Here is a 15,626-nt window from a genome sequence, read left to right as displayed (position 1 = left end):
GAGCTGTGCCTTCTCCATTTTAGGCAATTCTTTCACCTATTCATCTAACCACAGATGCAATTTTGTCAGTGCTAGATCTGAGCTGTAGAAAATGTTAATCTCCTTGACAGAGAACCTTGCTGGTGGGTCCAAAGGGGAGAGCACTCTAAAAACTTCTAGAGAGTCTCACATTACATTTCCAGTCACGTCACCACCATATTAGGGAAAACAAGTTGCTGCTAGATCACAGGTGGAAAAAGGATTTCAGACCAAGCATTCTGCTAGTCACTCAACAGGAGTTTCTCCTCCAAGCACGAGGCACTGGTTAGTGCCAGGCTCTGTTGATTCAGTACATAACCCCAAACCTGCGTCATAAAAGGTGACCACATGCATTCAAAGCTACAAACTCGGAAAAATGACGATATTCAATATGACACAGTCTCCATACCCCCATTTTCTATACATCTATACATTCCCACACCCAATAAAATGAGATGGCATTACTTAACTCTTCCGCTGGGCTAGGGCTCAAAAAAATTAACTTGTTAACTTTACTCTAAAAAATTATGGTTAGAAAACCTATGCACTATTTTTGGTGCACTTCTAAGATGCCAAAATACTTCTATTACCCTGCATAGCTGCACTGTAATAAAAAGTTCATTTAAAATCTGATGGGGCGAGCAAACCCGCCAACCTCCCCTTTGAGAACAGGCTGTTTCTACAAAGCTTGTCAATTGCCAGGCAAATTTCTGAAATCTCAACACTAGCTGAACAACTGAAGGTTAACAAAACAGCTTCCAAACTTAGCATCTCTGTCAAGGAAGGCGAGTAAAACCAAACTCAATCCTAAAAGCTTAACCCTGAATAAGTAAAATAGCAAGACAGACATCTTCGTATGTAGTAGAACCCCTGAATTAAGTTTCCTTCACAAACAAATGATAGCACAAGTGACACAAAACTGTTTCTCCTCTCCACGTACCAGTAGAAATGAAGGCAAGCATCAGGTATGTTTTTGTTATTGGTTGTATAAAACTGGGCTGTGAGGAAGGAGGGACAGAGGAATACTGTGATGCAGTTAAGAAATCACTCTACCAAAAAAAGGCAACAATGCTCACTGTTGCAGACAGCTGGGGATGCTCAGGTTGGCAGCTTGTGTCCCGCATCATCTATACCCAAATAATTCTAAAGTACAAAATCACTATGAGTATAAATGAGAAGTCCAAGTCCTTACAAGATGATCTTAGCAGCACATGAACTGCTTTACAATTTCCTTTCAGAAAAGGGTAGATACCTGGTTTACAGTAACGTGCCACTTGCTGACACCTAGGCTGATATTTCCAATTCTTACGGCATTGCATCATGAGAACTTGTGTTGGTTAGGCTGTCACTTTTCAAGAACTGACTCCTGCCCAAGAACCCAGGCATAAAAGGAGTCAGTAGATGAAACATCTTTGCCAACAATTCATTAGGCAGCCTGACCTCAACCACACCACAGGAAGTGGATCTAAAATGTAATTTAGGCAAAGGGATGGGTTCAGCTCTGCCAGTCCCGGGCACTGGTGCAGGGTGTACCCAGCCTGCTCACGCAACATCCAACATTCACAAGCACATCAGGTAATTTAGCAATTGCTTCATATTGATCGTTCAAAAACCTCTCTCCTTAAAACCAAAGGCTAACTTCTCTGATTTACTTTATTCTCTAGAAAGCCAAGGAAACGAAACAAAATCTGAATGCACAATTCTGGTTAACTTTTCTGAGGATTTTTCAACACTAAGGCCACATGCTACTTCTACATGGCAAAAAGCAGTGCTGGGTCACACTGGGATTTCAAGTATAGCAAACATACATAAGTGCAGGAATGTTCCCCAATTCCAAAGGAAGACAAGGCATTCGCACAAGAGAGACTGTGCTGCTTTTACTCGGGGAGTGATCCTGCCTGGGTTATCTCTGACAGCACACACTCCAGCTCCAACAGGAGAAAACCACAGACCCACAGGCCCATTTTCCTGGTGATACAAGACAGGTTCAAAGTATGGCTGGTAGAGAATAAAGGAAAAATATATCTCACCTCCAACTGTTAAATGCAACTTTACAGTCAGGGTGTTCCTCCCCAGATAAGGCGATTAGAAATGTTTAAAGCAAGGTTCATAAATCTCAATGACCTGAGATTACTCAAAAGACAGCATTCGCTTTAAAAGAAAAACACCACCACAGAGCTAATGTTAAGCAAGCTATAAAATGACTGACAGTGCACCATATATCAATATGGCCATGTCACAAATACTGTAGTGTTGCCGAGAGCAAGGTTTCTGAAACAGCCCAGCTTAACAGCAGGCGATCTGCAGAACCGTTTTAGCAATTGCTTGTTTAGGAGTTCTCCTTCCTCTCCTGCTCAAGTGTAACTTGGTTTGCATTTTAAAACTACAGGGTTCTTCCTCCCCACCTCCCAACCGCACTCATCCTTCAAAGTGAACTGTTTAAAATGATTACATTCTAAGGAGGATTCAAATGAATATAAACAACAGCTGAAAAAATAAATGCTTTCTGAAGGATGAGTAGAACCGTGGTCTTTCTGCTCCTGCCATGACATCTACAAAACACAACAAGGATGTTCTGTTTTGATTTCCTAAAGTCTGTGAAACATTTTGAGGTTTCAGCTCTGTTCAAATAGTACGTCTCAAGAAAAAAGCTTCACAGCTTAAAAGGAGGTATTTCACTGGCAGCTTAACAACTTTGAATAACATAATTGGGTTGAACAGCATTTGATTTAAAAAATAAAAGCAATAAGGTTTTTCCATGGATATGCTAAAGGAATCCTATTATGACAAAGTTCTTAGAAGCAAGAACAGACTTCACTCCTAATTACAAACCTATTGGTACACAAAATATTAGGATATCAAACTTAGAGCAAAGCTATTGCTGAACCCCATATGAAGGTTATCCCTGTGTTAGGATTTCCAGCTCACTGATTATGTTCACCCCTGACCAGATAGAAGAGGTCATGATTTGTGAGCACAGTTAGACAAACATCTCCTTGCCCATCCCCTGCTGTTTTACTCTGTCCTGCAGGGCAAATTGTTTAACAACTTTTTTGTTAGAAGGCTTGTTAACAAGGCTATAGGGGATACAAGATGCATATCGCATGCATCCATTCACAATGAAGGCTCAACGAGTGGAGATTAGCATGGCCAGCCCATTCACCTGTTTATTTAATCCCTGGTGCATAACTACATTAGAAGAGGAAGGGTGTAATACAGCAGCAATAAACCACCATAAAATAACTATTAAAATCTAAATACTATTTCCAACATATATTATGCAAACAATGAGAAAGTTCCATTCCCTAGCTACAGTGCAAGCAATGTATTTACAGACAGCTTTATAGCTCTGTACTTGGGAAATGTGGATCCAGAGTTGATGAGCAGCAACTTCTTCAGCTGTTGGCTCCATTGAATAACTGAATTATCCAGAGCAGTGGAGGAAGGAATTAAATCTGTATATTTGTTTATTCAACAGACCTTTAGACGGACCCTACAAGTAAGACAATAACTTTTTTTGCCTTCTGTTAGTCAATGTGCAAGGGCTGACAGAAGAGTTAGCTGCTTTCCTCCTCTAGCATCCTAGCAAAAAAATCACTTTTCCAACTGGAAGTCAGACAATTCATCTCAGGATATTTTCTTTTGACAAGTCGTGCTGCAAAGACAGACTACTTGCATTAACAAAAGGAGGAAGCACCATGACAAAGCATCGCCCCACGCCAGCACATCTGATTTGGATGTATTATGCTTGGCGCTGTGTAGCACTGATGGAAATAAAAGCGCCTGCTGCAGCCAGGCAAGAACCAAACCGCTAGCTGAGGAAGCAGTATTCTCACGGATGCTTCCCCCTCTCCTTAAGAGAGTGTACAGATTTAGAAAGAAAGAAGTCTCGCCTTTTACAGTCTCCCATTGATTTTTTTAACTCTATTTTAAACAGCAGCCAGACTCTACTCCAATGTACACATATACTCAGGTTTCACCCCGTCACCTGTTGGCTCCCGAACAACACCCTTCTTTGTTAGGGCTCACAACCCTCATTTGAGACAAGTTTCCAGAGAAAACACTTCAAGAAAGTGTTCAATAAGTCACAAAAGCAGAGTTGTAAAAACAAAATTCCGCTCATAGCCCAGTTTATTCTGACAGACGCGCAGCCATACGTGCTCATCCCCGAGGAGCCGGGACAATGCCTCCTCGGCAGGCAGAGCTCTCAAGGACAGCTTGGCTTTGCCCGTCCTGCCCAAGCTTCACAGACATCACGATGCGTCAGACGCGCCCCCGTGTCCACCCGCGAAGGCACCGGCACCCACCGGGCCACTCCAGCGGACGAGCCGCGAGGGAGAGCGGATACAAGCAACCGCAAATTACCTCTTCACAGCACCGATATCGCGAGTGGCAAGGCTGCTGGCGGAGCCGGGAGAGGAGGCGCAGGAAAGGCGATGCCCGCTGCAGACCCGACCCGGCTCCCCCTCGCTGTACCCTCTGTTTAAAACCGAGCCCCTTTCCCCGCTGCCTCCGGGGTTGCAAAGACCAAAAGACTCGGCAAGGGGGCCGCAGCACCCCGGCTCCGGCAGCGGGACGGGCGCGGAGCGCAGCACCCCTGGCGCAGGGCTCACCTCGGCCGGAGCGCGGCTCCGCTCCCCAGGCGGGTCCGGCGGAACGGCCAGCGCCAGGCACGGCCCCGCCGAGAACCGGGACAGTGCGTGTTGGGGTTCTCCTGCCCTGCCCCCGCCGGGCGGCGCCGCCGCTTCCCCTCCTCGTCCCGCCTGCTGGGAGACCTACCTGCACCGCCCCCCGCCGACCCCCCACCTTCCTTCCTCCCCTCCCTCGGGGCTGCAAGCCGGGGAAGGAGCAGCCTCCCGAGCGCTCCTCCCCAAGCGCACCCCGAACCGGCACCGGCAGCACCTCCCGCTCGCTGCCCCCGGGGAGCTCCCCCCGACCCCTGGCATCGTCTGGCGGGGGGCAGCAGTGCGACCCCTGTGCCGTGCACCTCTCACCGCTCCTCTGTCAGGCGGCGGGAGGAATTCCTCCCACCAGCAATCTTCCCTTCAAAGTGCTGCCCAAGGCGGAGGAGGGACGGAGGGAGGGAAGGGGGGAGCCGCTCCTGCCTCCGATCCAGAGGCAGGAAGGGTCGCCGGCATCGCCGCCCGCCTACCCGAGGGACCAAGCGTTTGCAAAAGCAATAAATTTCTGCGCTCAGGACACGACGGACATGTGGTGTAGTGACAGGGCTTTTGTTCGTGTTTACGCCAGAAATAGATTTCCCACCCCACCCTCCACCGTGCTCCGGGCTGACCCTGCCCGGCCACCGCCGTCCTGCCGCCCCGCGCATCCAGGCACACCGAGAAATTAAGGACTCGGATAAGGACAGGAAAGCATTTGCTCTAGATCGCTATATATAAATAAAAATAATAAAAATTAAAATAAAAAAAAAACCAATCCGAATCTGAGGACCACAGCGAGAGGATGTCCATCGCTGCGTCCCTTGGCACATTTCAAGTGAGAGGCATCCGAGCTCCAGCTTATGCACAGAAAAGTAACACCCGAGTTACTGGAGTATTTTCTAAGTGCCCCTGCACCAACAGCAGCCAGCCCTCGCTTTTACTTCCCTCCCCTCGTACCCCAGCACGGGCAAAAAAAAAATAAAAGCCCCAAGAGGCGGGTGGTTTGGCTTCAAAGGCTGGCGAGCAGCTTCCCCTCCGGCACCGTGAATGTAACCGTGAACGCCGAGGTCAAATTTCCTCTTTCCTCTTCCCCCCCCCTCACCCCCCCCCCCCCCCGCTCTTTGTCTCCCTTGGGAAGTCATTATCAAAGGGAATTATTTCGCGCTGCAACTCGGGGTCAAAGCAGCAACACCCCGGCCCCCGCTGCGAAGGGCGGCGGGCAGCGGCGGGCAGCGGCGGGCAGCGGCGGGCAGCGGCGGGCAGCGGCGGGCAGCGGCGGGCAGCGGCGGGCAGCGGCGGGCAGCGGCGGGCAGCGGCGGGCAGCGGCGGGCAGCGGCGGGCTAGCACCCCTCTCTTCCCCCCACCCCGAGGTCCCGTGGCCGGGGGCGCCTTATCTGCCCGGGCTCGCCGTGCGGGACGGCGACGAGGCACTTCGCAGACACTTATCGCTTCCCCCAGGAACCGAATTTGCATAAGTTTAAATTCATTCTTCTAAATTTGAATGACTTTGCCCGCAGGGTGCTCAGGGGAGCCGGCCCTGCCGGGCAAAGACGCGGCGGCTGCCGCGGGCAGAGGCGCTTAGAGAAGGATCATTGTCCCCATCCGCCCCTGTCCCCATCTTCATGCCGCTCCGCCTGACGGCCCCGACCCACTCGGCCGTCAGTCGGGCACACGCGAGTTCCAAGGGCTCTCACCCCCGCCCGTGTGCTGATTAACCATCGCCAGACGCAGCCAGACAGAAAGGCAGGCTGATGGATCAAGACCAATACCGGGCTAATCTGATCTCAAGTCGCAAAGCCTATCCTGGGTTAACGACGTTAAAAACAGCCCATCGACTACAGCCCATCCCCATCACAAGCCGACTGTGCCATGAGATACGCCCAGGGACGGGATAGTTGTAACTATGGGTGGATGAACGAGGGTCCCGCACAGATCCAGCCCCATGAAATCAAAGTCGCAGTCTGTGGCTCCTGCAGCAGAAAAAAAACTGCTGAAACTCCAGCAAATTAACCAGCTCAAATCCTTTCACATCCCATTTCATTTCCATAAGCAGTTTCGCTGGTTGTACTACCTCCATTCTTAAATTGCTAAGTTGTTCTGAGGTGAAAGTTGGCATATCACCTGCATGAGCTAGAGATTTTTGTCAGAGCTTTTGGCAGTGCTGGGTTTACAAGACCCAGACTGTTTCTATTCTGTTCGTTGGACTGAGCAGACCCCATCTGGTGGCCAGCTGAACATCTGCCAACTCCATTCATCATTAATCAAAAATGGAAATGTCAGGAATTATGTTTATTCTTTCCCACTACACAACTGAATTAAATACCAACAATTTGCATATATTATCTACTCCTTTTTCCAGGGGTGCCTGACCTTTTCTTAGTAGCTCCCTGCAGCGAGGGCTCACTGTGTCTGCATGGCACATTGCAAAAAGGAAAATCTCATCTGGGGACTTCTGCAGCACAACCAACTCAATGACTGCAGATAAGTTTGCAACGTTTCCTGACCAAGAGCCTACCAAAGCCAAAGAAGAGATGTTCGCCTACTTTACTGGGCAGTCAAACTGACCCAAATCATGCTAACACTTTCCATGACACCAAAGTGTTTGAGGGTGTACAGAGACAGTTGGCTGCACTGCTCTTTTTTCCCGGACTTTCCTGGCTCAAGCACAGAAACTACTATATTGTTCTGGGCAATGCACTTAAAGATTATCAGGCCAAAAACAACCATTGCGATCTTCTAGCCTAAACTCCTGTGGTCATAAGATTTTCCTAAAATTACAGTCTGCATGAACAAAACATTTGATTTAGATTTAAAAGTACCCGCAATGAAAAACCCACTACAACTTCTGTTAAATCCACTATAGCCCTTGTTAAATTGTTTCAAGTAGTCAATTATTTAAAACTTTTTTTTTTTTTTTAAAGTCTTGGATTGCTGTGTTTTGGTGCTCAAACACTGGATTCTCAATCACATCATACCCTTGAAAATTAGGTTAAAGAACCAGCTATCATAACTCCTTCTAGGCATTTGCAAATTATGAAAGTAATTCCTTAACTGTTTCTTTTGATCCAGGCTGCTTCCACAAGAATAAATGTGTGGCTATGATTTTTTAAATTTTTTTTAGTTATTATTTTTACACAACAAATATGACAGGACACATACTTGTTCTCTGAAGCAAAAACTATGCTTCAGAAGTTGCCTCCCCCCAAAAAAGCTATAAATGACAGGCACAAACAGACTTGCCCTTTAAGGCATGTTCCACATTCTTGACTGCGGCTGTGTAGAGCTGATCCTTCAAACAACCGGATGGTTTGAGGGACCTGTAATGGATATGGAACCTTTTGCCCTAAGGTATTAGCACAAATTTAGTGTAGGTAACAACTTACTTTTACTGCTGACCAGGACGTGGGTGTTCTCTGGCCTGTATGAAATTCGCTAAGTGTAACAGTGTTGTTTCCCAGTTCCACAATTATCCACATCAGGGAACATCCTCTGAGATAACACTGTAATTGCTGCCTTTGGTGGCAGTCACAGAAGAGAGACTAAGGAGCAGAGAACAAATTAACCTCTCGTGTTCCAGAGGTGGCTTCTCCGGGCAGGACAGTGGCATAACACCCACCCCTCAAACCCCATTAGTTCTGTGTATAAACAGAGGAGGTCACCCTCTACATCATCACCCTTTAATGATCGCCACCTCCACTCTAAGGGTTTTAATTAAGCATCATATCACCTGTTCATTTAAAATAAAAAGTCGTGAGTCAGCTATGAAAGGTGAAAGCATGCAGGAAGGTGAATGGAAGCTAGAACAAAATAAATAAAAATCTGTGAGTAATAACTTTTTCAGATAAGTCAATGAAAAAACTATTCAAAATAAGCCAGGTTTCATGTTTTGAAACAAAACAAACTAAGAAAGGCTTTGTGTGTTTCTGACGGTATAGGAGAAGTCCATGGAGCAGGAATTACAACTGCTCCCCAGGGGGTTATGCACAAATCAAAGCCAGTGCCTGACACAGGCAGGTATGCCCTTTGGGAATTTTAGGGATGGTGACTCGACCATGTATGGTCTTACCTGCAGGCTACAGCCAGGGAGCTCTGGGACATTCACAGCACCAAGGTCCTTTCTAACTTCAGTGGCCCCAGGTCTATATATACTCTGAGGGAGCAAAGAGGCCAGAGTAAGGGAAGCAGTTCCACCATGGTCTGAGATGATCTACTGGAAAACCCAACCCAGGGAAAAAATGCTGTTTTAGTTTCCTGCACCTGTCAGTCTTAGCACAAGGATAAACCAGGACCAACTCACGTGAGGCTGGACAGTTGTGGAGCTGCAGGCTCGGCTTTTACCTTCGCTCCCTCTCCCTTTTTGGGAAAACTGAGAGTTGTGGGCTTTGTGAACATCCAAGCAAAAGGGTCTTGCTCAGCCTAAATAGCCTGACCTTCAAGACCACTTTACATGACACTTAAATACAAGTAAAATTCAACTATGTTTGCCTTGGCATGTTCAGAAACCCCTGTGGACACCCACCTGCTTCTCTAGATACTGGAACATCTTGTCAGACCTGGTCCTAGGCCTCCTCTCACAGGTTAAGAACGTGAGTGTGGAAGTACACCTTTGTAGGGGGGAACAGTTTGCACAATTTTACCACTGCATACGATCACTAGAAGACACCTGACAGACTGGATGCCCTTGAAGCAAAGCTGAAGCCTTGAAGGACACTAACGTGCCTCCAGAGCAAGGCCACCCCGTGTCTACAGTCATCGGTGACACCTCCTTGTGCTCTCCCCATTCAACACCGCTTCCTCCTGCCCACCTAAATGGGAGAGTTTGTCACCAACAGTGGATCACCATGTGCTGCTGGGAGTACAAGCTACAAGAGGCAGAAAAGTGCTGTTACTGGTGTATCAGGGCCTCTTGACTGGTTTGCTGCCTGGTGTCTTCCTGGATTTTCTTTTTGAGGCTGCAAAGAAAGGGCATGGAGGCAGCTGCCTGTAAGTCCTGATGGCTCCAGAGTCTGAATCTTTGCTATTTTTTAAATAACATTTAAAAATACTGATAAAACCAACTCTGTAGGAGACAGGCAAGTAAAAGACAAGAGATGATATGCAACAGAGAGGGGGGGATATGCAGATTATAAAAGGAAGAGTGCACATGAAATGCAACAAGTAAAAAAATACAGAAAGGCAACAATGCCCCAAGCAAATTTAGAAAGTGAAAACATCAAATGGAAATATTAACATCAGGTAACAAATCATGAGACAATCAAGCAGCACTAGGCGAATAAATAAATAAATGCTCTTTTGTATTTTCACCCACCAATAAATGGCGCAGGGAGCTGCTGAGGCATCCAGTAAGCAGGAAACAGCACCCGAATGGCTTGCTATGGAGAGCTGGACCAGCTACTGTGGGCCTGAGGACCAACTGGCATCAGCTCCTGCCTGTCGGGAATGCATATCTAAAAGAGGGTTATTTGGTTTCCTTTTCTAAGTGCTCTCTCAGTTGAGGACCAACACAGCTTTTAAAACCACAATCATACTTTGCTTTAGCAGCAAGGAATTAAAGTTTCATTAAAATGCCCTTCCTTGTTGCGTCGGGCTAGGACTTGCTCCTGAACCAACAGGTCTGTTGCCATATCTGGAAACTCTGAACCCCACAGGCTTTTCTGAAGACAGTAATCTTGATTTTATCGTAATTGGCTCTGTGCAGCCCACAGTCACTCAGGGCAGGGGTAACCGCCTGGGTACCCACAATACCGCCGCAACCACCGACTGACGGGTGCAAGCGGGGCTCTCCTACCCACACCGACACCTGCGGTTAATTAGCACCCCGTTTCCCAGGCTGCACAAGGCACAACAAAGAGCATTGCAACAACATGCGCCTGCAACGCTTTGCCAGTAGCAGAGGCTGACGCAGGGTGGAATCACTGCTTGGGCTTTTAATAACAGCCCAGTGCAAACACCATGGTGCAATGGGGAAGGTGTTGCAGAGCCCGTGCTAATGCTCTGTTTGCTTATTGAGGGACTTTTCAGCCAAGTATTGTGGCCAAGCCTATGTGGATGACGAATGATGTCACTCTCATCTGTGTCAAGCTCCGTTCTCAGGCTTTGCCTCTGAAAAACTCCTCACAGTTTATCTAACGTGGTTTGGAAATTGATTTAGATTAAAAAAGAAGATGGTGCAAACTTTGTGTGGCTCTTCCACTATGACCAACACATATATCCACATGTGAAGGGACACTCACGCCAGGAGTGGGGCTTCCACGTAAAGAAACTGATATAGAAACTAATATTTAGACACAAATTTCATACCCTTCATGAATACAGTTTTGTTGCATGAGTGGTGCTCTGGTTACACTCAGCATTGTTGGTGATGCTTTTCAACAGCCTGAACTTAGGAAAAAAACAGGTGATTGATTTTAAGTGAAGGCAAAGTCTGGTGTGGAGGATTACTACTACTGCTGTGGCATTATATCCAGAGAAAATAAAACCAAGCTTTAAGCCAAAGATGTGATTTGCAAAGTTTGTGGTGATCTCTTCTTGCTTAAAATTGGCAAGGGGAGGGAAATCTAGCACTCACTGAAACAGGTAACCGTTGCCATTTTCCATAAGCCATACCCACAGACACTACACATACAGGGGAGAGAATAATGCTTAGATTAACTATGAGTTTATTTTACCAAATTAATCTCACAGGTCATCCTCAAGGCAGACAGCAATACAAGGAGGATGTAAAAACGTCAGGTGGATAACGAGATGCATTACATCTTTATTAGCTTTCTTTTATATAGCAGTTATGAGAGAGAGACTAACGGATTAATGAGCTGTCAAGACTGAAGGCCATAAAGCTCTACCAAAAGGTATCACCAAAAGAGACAGGTGTTTCAGTCTTTTACATAGAAAAAGCAACAGCTAAATAATTAACACAGCCAGGTGAGCCTGGGAACAGTCCTCTCACTTGCTCAGCAAAGAAAAAAACTGCGTCTCCAAGCTGGGCAGGCTTCTACCCCAACAGATGTTCCTTGCACTCACATATCTGTCCAGTTGATGCCCTCTGCCACCACTGTTACTGTAGTTTTCTTGATTTTTATAGAGTTTCTTTTTCTTCATGCTTAAGAAGGCTTGTCATGGGCCAGACAGCATCCAAATGACACCCTGACCTCAGACACTAATGCATAGTTTTACTATGAGTTTCCACGCTTTAAGTTGTCACTGACTTAAAACAGAAATGATACTCAAATGTCCTCCCTCCCTGTCTTATTCTCCCCACCCTGAAAAGAAAAAACAGGGAAAAAAGAGAAGAATAAGAAAAAGTCCTCCATATAACTGAAGTTCCTTCTATGAGAGCCATGAAGGTTTCCCCTCACTCCCACGTCTGTCTTGAATGTGTTACAAACCTCCATAAGCTGGCATCTTGCTAAAAAATTCCCACGTAGTTTCCCAATGGATGTCCCGTAATGTAACCTATGACCACAAATGCGCGTTAAAGCAGCCCCCATTTACCTACCTAGCCAAGTAAAAATCAATGTGAGGCGTGTTTTGCCCTTGGTACAAACTTCACTTTACTATTATAGCATTAATCTGTGTATGACCAAATAAGATGTGGTGCAATCATGCAAGGTTTACGCTTGCTGTCCCTTTTCCAATGAGGGTTATAATTCAGTATGTTTTCTGAGAGACCCAAACAGGCCTTTCACTTAACAGAGTGAGGGATGCCAATTTGGGGGGTTACATCCTCTCTTTTTTCCCTCCTTTTGCTTCTTTCTCTTTTGCCCTCCAAGTATGATTAGTTTTTCTCTGCTGGTTTAGCTCCCAGAACTGGTTTACTGCAGGATGAGTTGAGTGCAATTGTCAGCATTATGGAGGGGACAGGAGGAAAGCCCAGAGAGACAGTCCCACTCCTGGTCAGTAGCTACCTATTATAAACACATCCATACATCAAAACCACATCAAAAGGCAGTCAGGGCAGATGGCTTCACCAGCACTTCTCTCCGTTGCTGGCCAAATGCCCTTAGGATTATGGACACATAGGTATGAACCAAGGGGAAAGATTAGCCTAGAACTGCTAGATCGGTAAAAAAACTCCAGACCTAGTAGAGTTGCAGTCCAAAGGCATTTGAAAGAGTCAAATTTCTCCTCTGAGTATTCTCTTCAACATAGAGCTAGATCCTTAGGATCAGGTGGCTGGAGACACAAAAGTGTTCCTTTCCTCCTCTTCGTCTCCACTGCTCTTGAAGCTGAAGGCCAAGCAGACAGGCAGTGTCTGTTCAAGATGCGAGTTATGCCTGGCTTTCAGTAGGATAATAGTGAGGATATCAGTTAAGTGAATATTCAAATAGAAATCAAGTTAATTATATTCCTTAGCTAGCACTAACTGCCAAGGTATTTAATTGTAACTACAACCAGGAAAAGTCAGTTTAAGTCCCCCAAATATCAAGCTTTGCCTCATCACCCACATTACATTACTACAGATAAGTCTGGAGCCTCCGATACATATAAATTTCCTTACCCGTAGTTACAGAAACATTTGCAGACTCTTAAGAATATGTAAACATATCTTCAGAGTAAAATATCTTAGATTATTCATAATAATGCAAATCGTTATGTATGAGGTACACAGTACAAAGAAGTTTGTTTTAAGAATGCTCAACTGGGACCCTTGACATGACTGACCTTTGTACAAGCATCCATTTATCCTTAAGTCCTTATGGTTCTGTCAGCTGCTGAAACAGCAACTGCTTGACAATACCTGACACCTGATACTCTGCTGGAAGCCTCTGAGCTTTAAGCTACACCCACCTGGGCTTGCCAGCATGTCCCAGCTTTTCTTACCAGCTTGCTTTGGAGGATGGCTTCCTTCAGATGCGTAGCCTTGAAGTAATAATGCCTCGCTTTGCAAGAATACAAGAATTTAATGAAAGTGATCAAGTGCTAATTGCAATTTATGTCCACGGAAAAGACGCGCTCCTAGAACAAACAATACTTCCTCCTCTATTTTTAAAAATGTATTTCTACTCCAGTCACTTTGAAGTGAAGCCTTTCAATATTGCTATGAGTTCCAGCATCAGAGGTTGAGGGAATCTGCTCAAATGTCAGGCCACTTTTGCAAAGATAGTTCAAGATTAATTTCTGCAAATTTGCAGCTCAATCGTTTTCAGGATGAGACAGCAGAAAAACATGCAACCTTTGCACTACATAATGCTTTGGTATCTTTTTAAACAGGTTTTGAAAGCAAATATTTGAGATAGCAAAGTGAACTCAAGGCAAAACCCTAAATTTCAACAAATCAGGTTTTGTTAAGTAAAACCTGTGAACATCAGAGCTGCCTGATATGACTTCAAGATATGTCTGACAGGCCATTTGTCAACACATGACATTTTTATACATCTGAAAAATTGCAGTTGTCACATACAGGGTCTATAAAAAGTCCTGCACATATGCATGTATGTTTAGTGTTAGCTTAAGTTTTTGACAATTTAGTACCTTTAAACTTGCCTATTTTCATGACTTGCTTTCTTGTCTACAACAATTATTGCTAAGACAAGATTAACTCTCAGGCAATTAGTAAGCAGAAGAAAGATGAGAATGTTTCACAACAGCCATACACTCGTGACTCTCCAGCTTGATGTAATCTTTGGATTTTTGTGTTACACACACATCCCTCCCTCCTCAGTCATCATCGACTTTCTCTTCGGTAGCAGTCCTTCATAATTCTGCTTCCCTTCCCTGATATGCAGAAGTGATGAGTCAGGGATAATTCAGTCATAATTATGTTGGTTTTGCAAATGCAATCTATTGACAGCCAGCCTCCACTTCCAACATCATAACAAAAACTCGTGTCTTTTGAAGGCACTCTGAACTGCACCAGGCAAGCTTTAAAGCATGAAACACTTTTTCCAACAAAGAACAGGGTGGGGATTTGGGCAAGAATCAGTTTTTATGTTTGGAAGATTTGCTTTCATCAGCAGATATGCTCCCTACACCTCCAGACTGGTGGAAGCGCTATTGATGGAAAGAGGACCTTAACAGATTCCTAATGACAATATTAAAGAAAATAAAAAATAAAAGGTTTAAAAAGATAATCTAATTAAATTAGCTACACTTTCATTAAGATGACTTCAGTCACAGAATGGAGAATCCTGGCCCCATTTTGATCATTGCCACTGCTTTCTCAACCAACTTGGTGCCCTTATGCGGATGGATTAGCAAGTCCTTCCTCATTCAATTCTTGGTGTGCTGATCAGATAATATCTAAAATCTAGCAAGACTTAAGTTACCATGCAAAAGCCCAGAGAGGTGCCTGCTCACTGGGAGTGAAACCAGCTGTCACAGAATTGTATGCAGCTAGTTGCACCACATTAAACTACAGAAAATAACAAACACCCATACCAACCAGGATTGACTCTGCATCGGGACCACAGAGTCTCAAGTGTTACCCAGCTTCCTCTTGTAAATGAGATTAAGGCTGGATTTGCCTCTTCACTACACATTACACCAGGAACGCTACTGGTAGAGAAACCTGTATAGCCAAAACCAGCTTAGTACTGCAGGATCAGAAGCACACGCTTGGCACTGGCTAAAGTACCCAAGTAGATCACAACTTGCTAAAATTGCAGCTAGAGAAACTCCTTCATATCATTAGAACAGGCCACCATTATGTCACGAAGAATCAATCCATTAACTGTAAATTATCAACTGGCATCCACTGTGCCACTGGGATGACACACCTGTGAAAGGGACAGCAAACTCCATGAATGAGGAAGAATGCTTGGGCAAAATGGAAGAGGACAGCTAGAACTCTACAGCCTAGATGCTAAAATAAGATCTTCATACTCCATTATGATCTCACTACTCATCTGTCACAACTGCCGGTTGCCTTCTCTTGATTTCTCTGATCTACAGAAGACAACGGAGATAATGAAAAAAGATTAAAAAACTCAATCAATACGCTGATCCTCC

The 15,626-nt window shown here is 45.4% G+C and overlaps 1 protein-coding gene across 3 annotated transcripts in view; it reads right to left on the bottom strand.

Moving 5' to 3' along the window:
• PRICKLE1 (prickle planar cell polarity protein 1) overlaps positions 1–15,626 on the bottom strand; it is a 64,714-nt gene that overhangs the window by 10,490 nt on the left and 38,598 nt on the right. The window contains exon 1 of one of the 3 annotated variants that reach the window (XM_071803025.1): positions 4,921–4,942. The exons of 1 other annotated variant lie outside the window; for it this stretch is intronic. The gene's annotated coding sequence lies outside the window, so the exon portion shown is untranslated. Of the gene's footprint in view, positions 1–4,631; positions 4,745–4,920; positions 4,943–15,626 lie in introns of those variants that run through there. One more of the 3 variants, XM_065853157.2, reaches the window with a different exon arrangement.

Source organism: Patagioenas fasciata, chromosome 1 (assembly GCF_037038585.1).
Source record: "Patagioenas fasciata isolate bPatFas1 chromosome 1, bPatFas1.hap1, whole genome shotgun sequence".
NCBI lineage: Eukaryota > Metazoa > Chordata > Aves > Columbiformes > Columbidae > Patagioenas > Patagioenas fasciata.
The sequence above is the reverse complement of the archived record's forward strand: the minus strand, read 5'-3'. Positions and strand labels throughout refer to the sequence as shown.